This window comes from Misgurnus anguillicaudatus, chromosome 20, assembly GCF_027580225.2.
Source record: "Misgurnus anguillicaudatus chromosome 20, ASM2758022v2, whole genome shotgun sequence".
Classification (NCBI taxonomy): Eukaryota; Metazoa; Chordata; class Actinopteri; order Cypriniformes; family Cobitidae; genus Misgurnus; species Misgurnus anguillicaudatus.
Genome location: NC_073356.2, coordinates 36,295,938 through 36,308,803, shown reverse-complemented (window position 1 = coordinate 36,308,803; position 12,866 = coordinate 36,295,938). Strand labels below are relative to the sequence as shown.

Below are 12,866 nucleotides of genomic sequence, written 5' to 3'. Positions count from 1 at the left end.
CAATGTCATGTATGTTCTTACAGAGCCTACCACCCTCTTCAAATAATGTAACCCACATGTTTCTACAAAATCCTCGAGCGGAGCTATGACCCGTCAAAGTTCGGCGCAATGTTAAGTCAATGGGATTTTTTGGGTGATTTTTTGCCCCCCTTTCGGAAATCCTGCACCCGATCCCTTATAAAAGTCATAGCACACCTCTCCTCAATAAACCGGTCGATTTGAGCCCGCTTTCATGGGACTACAGCAAACCGTGCGGGACGAGTTACGCGCCGAAATTTTGTCCAGATATAAAAATAATAATAATAAGTATGAGCAATAGTAATAGTGATGCCTTGCATAAATGCAAGCACCACTAATAATAAGTATGACGAATAGTAATAGTGATGCCTTGCATAAATGCAAGCACCACTAATAAAGATAGGTACATTTCCTGAAGAAAATGTGAAGTGGTGCTTGCCGTGGCAAAATTCTGGGGGCAATGTATGATTATACTCCAAGTCACGAGTCAAACGGTCCAACCCCCGTGTCTCTACGATGTTCTGATGTCGAGATATAAGGCTTTGTTTATTGAAGGTAGTATGATTACCATGAAGCTAGCATGATGTTAGCATAAATAACGTGAAGGTAGTATGATGTTAACATGATTAGCATAAAGCGAACATCATTAGCATGAAGTTAACATGATGTTAATATGATTAGCATGAAGTTAGCATGATGTTAGCATGATTATCAGGAAGTTGGCATGATGTTAGCATGATTAGCATGAAGTTAGCATGAAGTTAACATGAAGCTAGCATGATGTTAACATGATTAGCATGAAGCTAGCATGAAGCTAACATGATTAGCATGAAGTTAGCATGAAGCTAGCATTAAGCTAGCATGATTAGCATGAAGCTAACATGATTAGCATGAAGCTAGCATGATTAGCATGAAGTTAGCATGATTAGCATGATGTTAGCATGATTAGCATGATGTTAGCATGATTAGCATGAAGTTAGCATGAAGCTAGCATGAAGCTAGCATGATTAGCATGAAGTTAGCATGAAGCTAACATGATTAGCATGAAGCTAGCATGATTAGCATGAAGCTAGCATGATGTTAGCATGATCTTAGCATGATTAACATGATGTTAGCATGATTAGCATGAAGCTAGCATGAAGCTAACATGATTAGCATGAAGTTAGCATGAAGCTAGCATTAAGCTAGCATGATTAGCATGAAGTTAACATGATTAGCATGAAGCTAGCATGAATAGCATGAAGTTAGCATGATTAGCATGATGTTAGCATGATTAGCATGAAGCTAGCATGATGTTAGCATGATTAGCATGAAGCTAGCATGAAGCTAACATGATTAGCATGAAGCTAGCATGATTAGCATGAAGCTAGCATGATGTTAGCATGATTAACATGATGTTAGCATGATTAGCATGAAGTTAGCATGAAGTTAACATGAAGCTAGCATGATGTTAACATGATTAGCATGAAGCTAGCATGAAGCTAACATGATTAGCATGAGGCTAGCATGATTAGCATGAAGCTAGCATGATTAGCATCAAGCTAGCATGATGTTAGCATGATGTTAGCATGATTAGCATGAAGCTATCATGATTAGCATGAAGTTAGCATGATGTTAGAATGATTAGCATAAAGATAACATGATGTTAGCATGATTAGCATGAAGCTAGCATAATGTTAGCATGATTAGCAAGAAGTTAACATGAAGTTAGCATGAAGCTAGCATGATTTAACGTGAACTCAGCAAGATTTATTATGAAATTAGCATTAAGCTAGCATGAAACTAGCATGAAGCTAGTATGACTTAGCATTAAGCTAGCATGAAGCTAACATGACCCAAAGACCCAACCCCCATGTCTCTATGATGTTCGGATCCAGAGATATAAGGCTTTGTTTATTATGTTGCTAGGGTGCTCATATTTGGTTGTTAGGGGCGTGGCTTGGGAGTGGCCAACAATGTGGCCAGTTATTACACTCTGAGTCACAAGTAAAATGGTCCAACCCCCGTGTCTCTACGATGTTCTGATGCGGAGATATAAGGCTTTGTTTATTCGGTTGCTAGGGTGCTCATATTTGGTTGCTAGGGGCGTGGCTTGGGAGTGGCCAATGATCTGGCAAGTTATTTCACTCCGAGTCACAAGTAAACGGTCCAACCCCCGTGTCTCTACGATGTTCTGATGTCGAGATATAACTGTTTAAATGTTATGTTGCTAGGGTGCTCAAAAGTGGTTGCTAGGGGCGTGGCTTAATACCTCAATAAGGATCCTGAGAGACTGATTGGATGTCTGGGTAAAATGAGCCCACCCCCATGTCTCTATGACACTGTGCTGCAAAGATATCCATCTGGGCATTTTATAATGGCAGTCTATGGGAGATGTTGCTAGGGTGCCCAAAATTGTTGCTAGGGGCGTGGCTTAATAGCTCTGGGATGATCCTGAGAGACTGATTGGATGCCCGAGTAAAATGAGCCCACCCACTTATCTCTACGACACTGTAAAGCAAAGATATCCCATCTGGAACTGTTTTATTCCCTTATATGGGCATGTTTCCTGCCCCATTATAAGTCAATGGGAATTTTCGGGTGCCTCTTACACCCCAGGGGTACAACTTACACCCCATTGTGATCTATGTTCATACAGAGCCTACCACCCTCTTCAAATGTTGTAACCCACATGTTTCTACAAAATCCTCGAGCGGAGCTATGACCCGCCAAAGTTGGGCGCAATGTTAAGTCAATGGGATTTTTCGGGTGGTTTTTCGCCCCCCTTTCAGAAATCCTGCACCCGATCCCTTATAAAAGTCATAGCACACCTCTCCTCAATAATCCGGTCGATTTGAGCCCTCTTTTGTGGGACTACGTTAAACCGTGCGGGACGAGTTACGCGCCGAAAAAGTGTCCAGAAAAAGAAGAATAATAACTAGATAGAAAAGTTTGAAGACAAACTTTATGTTGGCTTGACAAAACCTGGCCTGAACGTTTAAAAAAGTTTTAGAGAAGCTTAAAACAAGTTTAGTTTAGTAGTCTAACTTTCTGTAAACATGATTTAACAAAAACTTAGCATGTTAACATGATTTAGCACTAAGTTAGCATGATGTTAACATGAATAAGCATGAGTAAACATGATGCTAACATGAATTAGCATGAAGCTAGCATGATGCTAACATGAATTAGCATGAAGCTAGCATGATGCTAACATGAATTAGCATGAAGCTAGCGTGATGCTAACATGAATTAGCATGAAGCTAGCATGATGCTAACATGAATTAGCATGAAGCTAGCGTGATGCTAACGTGAAGCTAGCATGATGCTAACATGAATTAGCATGATGCTAACATGAATTAGCATGATGCTAACATGAATTAGCATGAAGCTAGCATGATGCTAACATGAATTAGCATGAAGCTAGCATGATGCTAACATGAATTAGCATGAAGCTAGCATGATGCTAACATGAATTAGCATGAAGCTAGCATGATGCTAACATGAATTAGCATGAAGCTAGCATGATGCTAACATGAATTAGCATGATGCTAACATGAATTAGCATGAAGCTAGCATGATGCTAACATGAATTAGCATGATGCTAACATGAATTAGCATGATGCTAACATGAATTAGCATGAAGCTAGCATGATGCTAACATGAATTAGCATGAAGCTAGCATGATGCTAACATGAATAAGCATGATGCTAACATGAATTAGCATGAAGCTAGCATGATGCTAACATGAATTAGCATGAAGCTAGCATGATGCTAACATGAATTAGCATGAAGCTAGCATGATGCTAACATGAATTAGCATGAAGCTAGCATGATGCTAACATGAATTAGCATGAAGCTAGCATGATGCTAACATGAATTAGCATGAAGCTAGCATGATGCTAACATGAATTAGCATGAAGCTAGCATGATGCTAACATGAATTAGCATGAAGCTAGCATGATGCTAACATGAATTAGCATGAAGCTAGCATGATGCTAACATGAATTAGCATGAAGCTAGCATGATGCTAACATGAATTAGCATGAAGCTAGCATGATGCTAACATGAATTAGCATGAAGCTAGCATGATGCTAAAATGTATTAGCATGAAGCTAGAATGATGCTAACATAAATTAGCATGAAGCTAGCATGATGCTAACATGAATTAGCACGAAGCTAGCATGATGCTAACATGAATTAGCATGAAGCTAGCATGATGCTAACATGATTTAGCATGAAGTTAGCAAGATTTATTATGAAATTAGCATAAAGCTAGCAAGAAATTAGCATGAAGCTAGTATGACTTAGCATGAAGCTAGCATAAGGCTAACATGACCAAAAGACCCAACGACCATGTCTCTATGATTTTCGGATCCAGAGATATAAGGCTTTGTTTATTATGTTGCTAGGGTGCTCATATTTGGTTGCTAGGGGCGTGGCTTAATACCTCAATAAGAATCCTCAGAGACTGATTGGATGCCTGAGTAAAATGAGCCCACCCCCATATCTCTATGACACTCTAAAGTGAAGATATTCAATCTGGGACACTTTTATTCCCTTATATGGGCATGTTTCCTGCCCCATTATAAGTCAATGGGGAAATTTGGGTGCCTCTTACACCCCAGGGGTGAAACTTACACCCCAATGTGATGTATGTTCTTACAGAGCCTGCCAGCCTCTTCAAATGTGGTAACCCACAAGTTTCTACAAATTTCTCGCTTGCAGCTATGACCCGTCAAAGTTTGTTGCAATGTTAAGTCAATGGAAAATTTGGGGTCTTTGAGCGCCCCGTTTAGGAATTCGGTAGGGCCCATCAGTTAGAAAAGTCATAGCAACAATCTACGTACCAGTCTTAAAAGTTTTGTAAAGTTTTGTGGGTGTAGCTTGAAAGCTCTAGGAGGAGTTACTGTGAGAAAAAGTTTGTACCAGAAGAATAATAATATTAATAATAATAATAATAATAATAATAATAAGCTTAGATCGAAGAACAGTATGTTGGCTTTGTCAAGCCAACATAACTAGATATTAAAGTTTGAAGACAAACTTTATGTTGGCTTGAAAAAGCGTAGCTTGAACGTTTAAAACGGTTTGACAGAAGTTTAGTTTAGTAGGCTATCTGGCTGTTAGAATGTTTAAGTATGAAGGTAGCATGATAAGCATGAAGTTAGCCTGATGTTAGCATGATTAGCATGAAGCTAGCATGATGCTAACATGATTAGCATGAAGCTAGCATGATGCTAGCATGATTAGCATGAAGCTAGCATGATGCTAGCGTGATTAGCATGAAGCTAGCATGATGCTAGCATGATTAGCATGAAGCTAACATGATGCTAGCATGATTAGCATGAAGCTAACATGATGCTAGCATGATTAGCATGAAGCTAGCATGATGTTAGCATGATTAGCATGAAGCTAGCATGATGCTAGCATGATTAGCATGAAGCTAGCATGATGCTAGCCTGATTAGCATGAAGCTAGCATAATGCTAGCCTGATTAGCATGAAGCTAGCATGATGCTAGCATGATTAACATGAAGCTAGCATGATGCTAGCATGATGCTAGCATGATTAGCATGAAGCTAGCATGATGCTAGCATGATTAGCATGAAGCTAGCATGATTAACATGAAGCTAGCATGATGCTAGCATGATTAGCATGAAGCTAGCATGATGCTAGCATGATTAGCATGAAGCTATCATGATGTTAATATGATTAGCATGAAGCTAGCATGATGCTAGCATGATTAGCATGAAGCTAGCATGATGTTAGCATGAAGCTAACATGATTCTAGCATGATTAGCATGAAGCTAGCATGATTAGCATGAAGCTAGCATGATTCTAGCATGATAAGCATGAAGCTAGCATGATGCTAGCATGATTAGCATGAAGCTAGCATGATGCTAGCATGATTAGCATGAAGCTAGCATGATGCTAGCATGATTAGCATGAAGCTAGCATGATGCTAGCATGATTAGCATGAAGCTAGCATGATGCTAGCATGATTAGCATGAAGCTAGCATGATGCTAGCATGATTAGCATGAAGCTAGCATGATGCTAGCATGATCAGCATGAAGCTAGCATGATGCTAGCATGATCAGCATAAAGCTAGCATGATGCTAGCATTATTAGCATGAAGCTAGCATGATGCTAGAATGATTAACATGAAGCTAGCATGATGCTAGCATGATTAGCATGAAGCTAGCATGATGCTAGCATGATTAGCATGAAGCTAGCATGATGTTAATATGATTAGCATGAAGCTAGCATGATGTTAGCATGAAACTAGCATGATTCTAGCATGATTAGCATGAAGCTAGCATGATTAGCATGAAGCTAGCATGATTCTAGCATGATTAACATGAAGTTAGCATGATGCTAGCATGATTAGCATGAAGCTAGCATGAGGCTACCATGATTAACATGAAGTAAGCATAAGGTTAGCATGATTAGCATGAAGCTAGCATGATTTAACGTGAAGCTAGCATGATTAGCATGATGCTAACATGATTAGCATGACGCTAGCACTATTTAGCGTGCAGCTAACAAGATTTAACATGAAGTTAGCATGATTTAGCATGAAGTTAGCAAGATTTATTATGAAATTAGCATAAAGCTAGCATTAAACTAGCATGAAGCTAGTATGACTTAGCATGGAGCTAGCATGAAGCTAACATGACCCAAAGACCCAACCCCCATGCCTCTATGATGTTCAGACCAAGAGATATAAGGCTTTGTTTATTATGTTGCTAGGGTGCTCAAATTTGGTTGCTAGGGGCGTGGCTTAATGCCTCAATAAGAATCCTATTAAGACTGATTGGATGCCTGAGTAAAATGACTCCACCCCTATGTCTCTATGACACTCTGGTGTAAAGATATCCATCTGGGCTTTTTATAATGGTAGTCTATGGGAGATGTTGCTAGGGTACCCAAAATTGTTGCTAGGGGCGTGGCTAAATAGCTTTGGGGCGATCCTAAGAGACTGATTGGATGACTGAGTAAAATGAGCCCACCCCCATGTCTCTACGACACTCTAAAGTAAAGATATTCCATCTGGGACGCGTTTATTCCCTTATATGGGCATGCTTCCTGCCCCATTATAAGTCAATGGGAAATTTTGGGGGCCTCTTACACCCCAGGGGTACAGCTTACACCCCATTGTGATGTATGTTCTTACAGAGCCTGTCAGCCACCTTAAATGTGGTAAGCCACAAGTTTCTACAAGTTTCTCACTCACAGCTATGACCCGTCAAAGTTTGTCTCAATGTTAAGTCAATGGAAATTTTGGGGTGTTCGAGACCCCCGTTTAGGAATTCGGAAGGTCCCATCAGTTAGAAAAGATATAGCACACTAAGTCAGACCAGTCTGAAGGTCTGTGGAAAATTTGGTGCATGTAGCTTGAAAGCCCTAGGGCGAGTTAGTTGCCGAAATTTTGGGGGGAGAAAAAGAATAATAATAAGTTTAATAGCAATAACAATATATTGGCTTTTTCAAAGCCAACATAATTATAAATAATAAGTATGACGAATAGTAATAGTGATGCCTTGCATAAATGCAAGCACCACTAATAAGTATGCAAGATAATAATAGTGATGCCTTGCATAAATGCAAGCACCACTAATAAGAACTAGATAGAAAAGTTTGTTGACAAACTTTATGTTGGCTTGACAAAGCCTGGCCTGAACGTTAAAAACGGTTTGACAAAAGTTTAGTTTAGTAGGTTATCTGGCTGTTAGTATGTTTAAGTATGAAGCTAGCCTGATTTAACATAAAGCTAGCATGATTAGCCTGAAGCTAGCATGAAGCTAACATGATTAGCATGAAGCTAGCATCAAGTTAGCATGATTAGCATGAAGCTAGCATGATGCTAACATGAAATAACATGAAGCTAGCATGTTGCTAACATGAATTAGCATGAAGCTAGCATGAAGCTAACATGATTAGCATGAAGCTAACATCAAGTTAGCATGATTAGCATGAAGCTAGCATGATGCTAACATGATTAGCATGAAGCTAGCATCAAGTTAGCATGATTAGCATGAAGCTATCATGATGCTAACATGAAATAACATGAAGCTAGCATGTTGCTAACATGAATTAGCATGAAGCTAGCATGAAGCTAACATGATTAGCATGAAGCTAACATCAAGTTAGCATGATTAGCATGAAGCTAGCATGATGCTAACATGAATTAGCATGAAGCTAGCATGATGCTAACATGAATTAGCATGAAGCTAGCATGATGCTAACATGAATTAACATGAAGTTAGCATGATGTTAACATGAATTAGCATGAAGCTAGCATGAAGCTAGCATGATGCTAACATGAATTAGCATGATGCTAACATGAATTAGCATGAAGCTAGCATGATGCTAACATGAATTAGCATGAAGCTAGCATGATGATAACATGAATTAGCATGAAGCTAGCATGATGCTAACATGAATTAGCATGAAGCTAACATGAAATAACATGAAGCTAGCATGATGCTAACATGAATTAGCATGAAGTTAGCATGAAGCTAGCATGATGCTAACATGAATTAGCATGAAGCTAGCATGATGCTAACATGAATTAGCATGAAGTTAGCATGAAGCTAGCATGATGCTAACATGAATTAGCATGAAGCTAGCATGATGCTAACATGAATTAGCATGAAGCTAGCATGAAGCTAACATGAATTAGCATGAAGTTAGCATGATGCTAACATGAATTAGCATGAAGCTAGCATGATGCTAATATGAATTAGCATTAAGCTAGCATGATGCTAATATGAATTAGCATTAAGCTAGCATGATGCTAACATGAATTAGCATGAAGCTAGCATGATGCTAACATGAATTAGCATGAAGCTAGCATGATGCTAACATGAATAAGCATGAAGTTAGCAAGATTTATTATGAAATTAGCATAAAGCTAGCATGAAACTAGCATGAAGCTAGTATGACTTAGCTTGAAGCTAGCATGAAGCTAACATGACCAAAAGACCCAACCCCCATGTCTCAATGATGTTCGGATCCAGAGATATAAGGCTTTGTTTATTATGTTGCTAGGGTGCTCATATTTGGTTGCTAGGGGCGTGGCTTAATAGCTCAATAAGAATCCTTAGAGACTGATTGGATGCCTGAGTAAAATGAGCCCACCCCCATGTCTCTGTGACACTGTGCTGCAAAGATATCCATCTGGGCATTTTATAATGGCAGTCTATGGGAGATGTTGCTAGGGTGCCCAAAAATGGTTGCTAGGGGCGTGGCTTAATTGCTATGGGATGATCCAGAGAGACTGATTGGATGCCTGAGTAAAATGAGCCCACCCCCATGTCTCTATGACACTGTAAAGCGAAGATATTCCATCTGGAACGTTTTTATTCCCTTATATGGGCGTGTTTCCTGCCCCGTTATAAGTCAATGGGGAATTTTGGGGGCCTCCTACACCCCAGTGGTGAAACTTACACCCCAATGTGAGGTATGTTCTCACAGTGCCTGTCAGCCTCCTTAAATATGGTAAGCCACACGTTTCTACAAATTTCTCACTCGGAGCTATGACCCGTCAAAGTTTGTCGCAATGTTAAGTAAATGGGACTTTTCGGAAGTTTTATATCCCGTTTTAGGAATTCTGTAAGTCGGATCCCGTCAAAAAGATATAGCACACTTCTTTAGACCAGTCAGAATGTCCGTGGAAAATTTCGTGGATGTAGCTTGAAAGCTGTCGGACGAGTTAGCCGCAGAAATTTTAGTCTCAGAAGAAGAAGAAGAAGAAGAATAACTAGATAGGTACATTTCCTGAAGAAAATGTGAAGTGGTGCTTGCCGTGGCAAATTTCGGGGGACAGTATATGTTTATACTCCATACCACAAGTAAAACAATCCAACCCCCGTGTCTCTACAATGTTCTGATGCGGAGTTATAAGGCTTTGTTTACTCTGTTGCTAGGGTACTGTATTTGGTTGCTAGGGAAAAATGGCATCCACTAGTGATTACCCTCCGAGTCACGAGTCAAACTGTCCAACCCCCGTGTCTCTACGATGTTCTGATGCAGAGATATAAGGCTTTGTTTACTCTGTTGCTAGGGTACTGTATTTGGTTGCTAGGGAAAAAATTGGCATCCACTAGTGATTACACGCCGAGTCACTAGTAAAACGGTCCAACCCCCGTGTCTCTACGATGTTCTGATTCGGAGATATAAGGCTTTGTTTACTCTGTTGCTAGGGTACTGTATTTGGTTGCTAGGGAAAAAATTGGCATCCACTTGTGATTACACTCCAAGGCACAAGTCAAACGGTCCAACCCCCGTGTCTCTACGATGTTCTGATACAGAGATATAAGGCTTTGTTTACTCTGTTGCTAGGGTACTGTATTTGGTTGCTAGGGGAAAAATTGGCATCCACTAGTGATTACACTCTGAGTAACGAGTCAAATGGTCCAACCCCCGTGTCTCTACGATGTTCTGATGCGGAGATATAAGGCTTTGTTTACTCTGTTGCTAGGGTACTGTATTTGGTTGCTAGGGGGAAAATTGGCATCCACTGGTGATTACCCTCTGAGTCATGAGTCAAACGGTCCAACCCCCGTGTCTCTACGATGTTCTGATGCGGAGATATAAGGCTTTGTTTACTCTGTTGCTAGGGAGCTGTATTTGGTTGCTAGGGAAAAAAATGGCATCCACTAGTGATTACCCTCCGAGTCACGAGTCAAACGGTCCAACCCCCGTGTCTCTACGATGTTCTGATGCGGAGATATAAGGCTTTGTTTAATCTGTTGCTAGGGTACTGTATTTGGTTGCTAGGGAAAAAAAATGGCATCCACTAGTGATTACCCGCCGAGTCACGAGTCAAACGGTCCAACCCCCGTGTCTCTACGATGTTCTGATGCGGAGATATAAGGCTTTGTTTATTCGGTTGCTAGGGTGCTCAAATTTGGTTGCTAGGGGCGTGGCCTGGGAGTGGCCAATGATGTGCCCAATTGTTACACCCCTAGTCACAAGTAAAACGGTCCAACTCCCCGTGTCTCTACGATGTTCTGATGCCGAGATATAACTGTTTGAATTTTATGTTGCTAGGGTGCTCAAAAGTGGTTGCTAGGGGCGTGGCTTAGTAAGGCTTTAAGGATCCTGAGAGACTGATTGGATGCCTGAGTAAAATGAGCCCACCCCCATGTCTCTATGACACTGTGGTGCAAAGATATCCATCTAGGCATTTTATAATGGCAGTCTATGGGATAGGTTGCTAGGGTGCCCAAAATGGTTGCTAGGGTGAACTTACACCCCATTGTGGGGAACGTCCTGAAAGAGTCTAGCACCCTCTTCAATTTTTGTGACCCACATGTTTCTACGAAATCTTCGCTCGGACCTATGACCCGTCAAAGTTTTTCGCAATGTTAAGTCTATGGGATTTTCGCCCATTGACTTTGAATGGGAAATTTCGGGTGCCTCTTACACCCCAGGGGTACAGCTTACACCCCAATGTGATGTTTGTTCTTAAAGAGCCTACCACCCTCTTCAAATGTTGTAACTTACATGTTCCTACAAAATCCTCGAGCAGAGCTATGACCCTTCAAAGTTCGGCGCAATGTTAAGTCAATGGGATTTTTCGGGTGGTTTTTCGCCCCCCTTTCGAAAACCTTGCACCCGATTGCTTATAAAAGATATAGCCCACTTCTCCTCAACAATCCGGTCAAGTTGGTCCCTCTTTTATGGCTCTACGACAAACCGTGCGGGACGAGTTACGCGCCGAAATTTTGTGCAGACATAAGAATAAAGATATAATAATATCCCTGAGGAATAGTAATAGTGATGCTTTGCATAAATGCAAGCACCACTAATAATAAGTTTAAATACAATATCAGTATGTTGGCTTTGTCAAAGCCAACATAATAAGTTTAATAGCAATAACAATATATTGGCTTTTTCAAAGCCAACATAATAATAATAAGTATGAGCAATAGTAATAGTGATGCTTTGCATAAATGCAAGCACCACTAATAATAATAATAATAATAATAATAAGCTTAGATCGAAGAACAGTATGTTGGCTTTGTCAAGCCAACATAATTAGGATTTCATTTAGGTTTAAAGGAATAGTCTACTCATTTTCAATATTAAACTATGTTATTACCTTAACTAAGAATTGTTGATACATCCCTCTATCATCTGTGTGCGTGCACGTAAGCGCTGGAGCGCGCTGCGACGCTTCGATAGCATTTAGCTTAGCCCCATTCATTCAATGGTACCATTTAGAGATAAAGTTAGAAATGACCAAACACATCAACGGTTTTCCTATTTAAGACGAGTAGTTATACGAGCAAGTTTGGTGGTACAAAATAAAACGTAGCGCTTTTCTAAGCGGATTTAAAAGAGGAACTATATTTTATGGCGTAATAGCACTTTTGGGAGTACTTCGACTCGGCGCAGTAACACCCTCCCTCTCCCATTATGAGAGTGAGAAGGGGAGCGGACTTTTCAGGCGAGTCCAAGTACTCCCAAAAGTGCTATTACGCCATAAAATATAGTTCCTCTTTTAAATCCGCTTAGAAAAGCGCTATGTTTTTTTTGTACCACCAAACTTGCTCGTATAACTACTCGTCTTAAATAGGAAAAATTCTGATGTGTTTGGTCACTTCTAACTTTATCTCTAAATGGTACCATTGAATGAATGGGGCTAAGCTAAATGCTATCAAAGCGTCGCAGCGCGCTCCGGTGCTTGCGTGCGCGCGCACAGATGGTGGAGGGATGCATCAACAATTCTTAGTTCTTAGAATAATTATATATGATACTATACAAATACAAAAACAACAAATCTAATCGTAGCATGGTGGCTGAAGACTTTGCGCAGTACTGTAACAGTCTGTGTTTGTGGTTTAATGTGAGCTTCT

General features: G+C 40.2%; 1 long non-coding RNA gene across 1 annotated transcript in view; it reads left to right on the top strand.

Moving 5' to 3' along the window:
• LOC129454846 (uncharacterized) overlaps positions 1-12,866 on the top strand; it is a 146,103-nt gene that overhangs the window by 114,216 nt on the left and 19,021 nt on the right. The gene's annotated exons all lie outside the window — the stretch shown is intronic.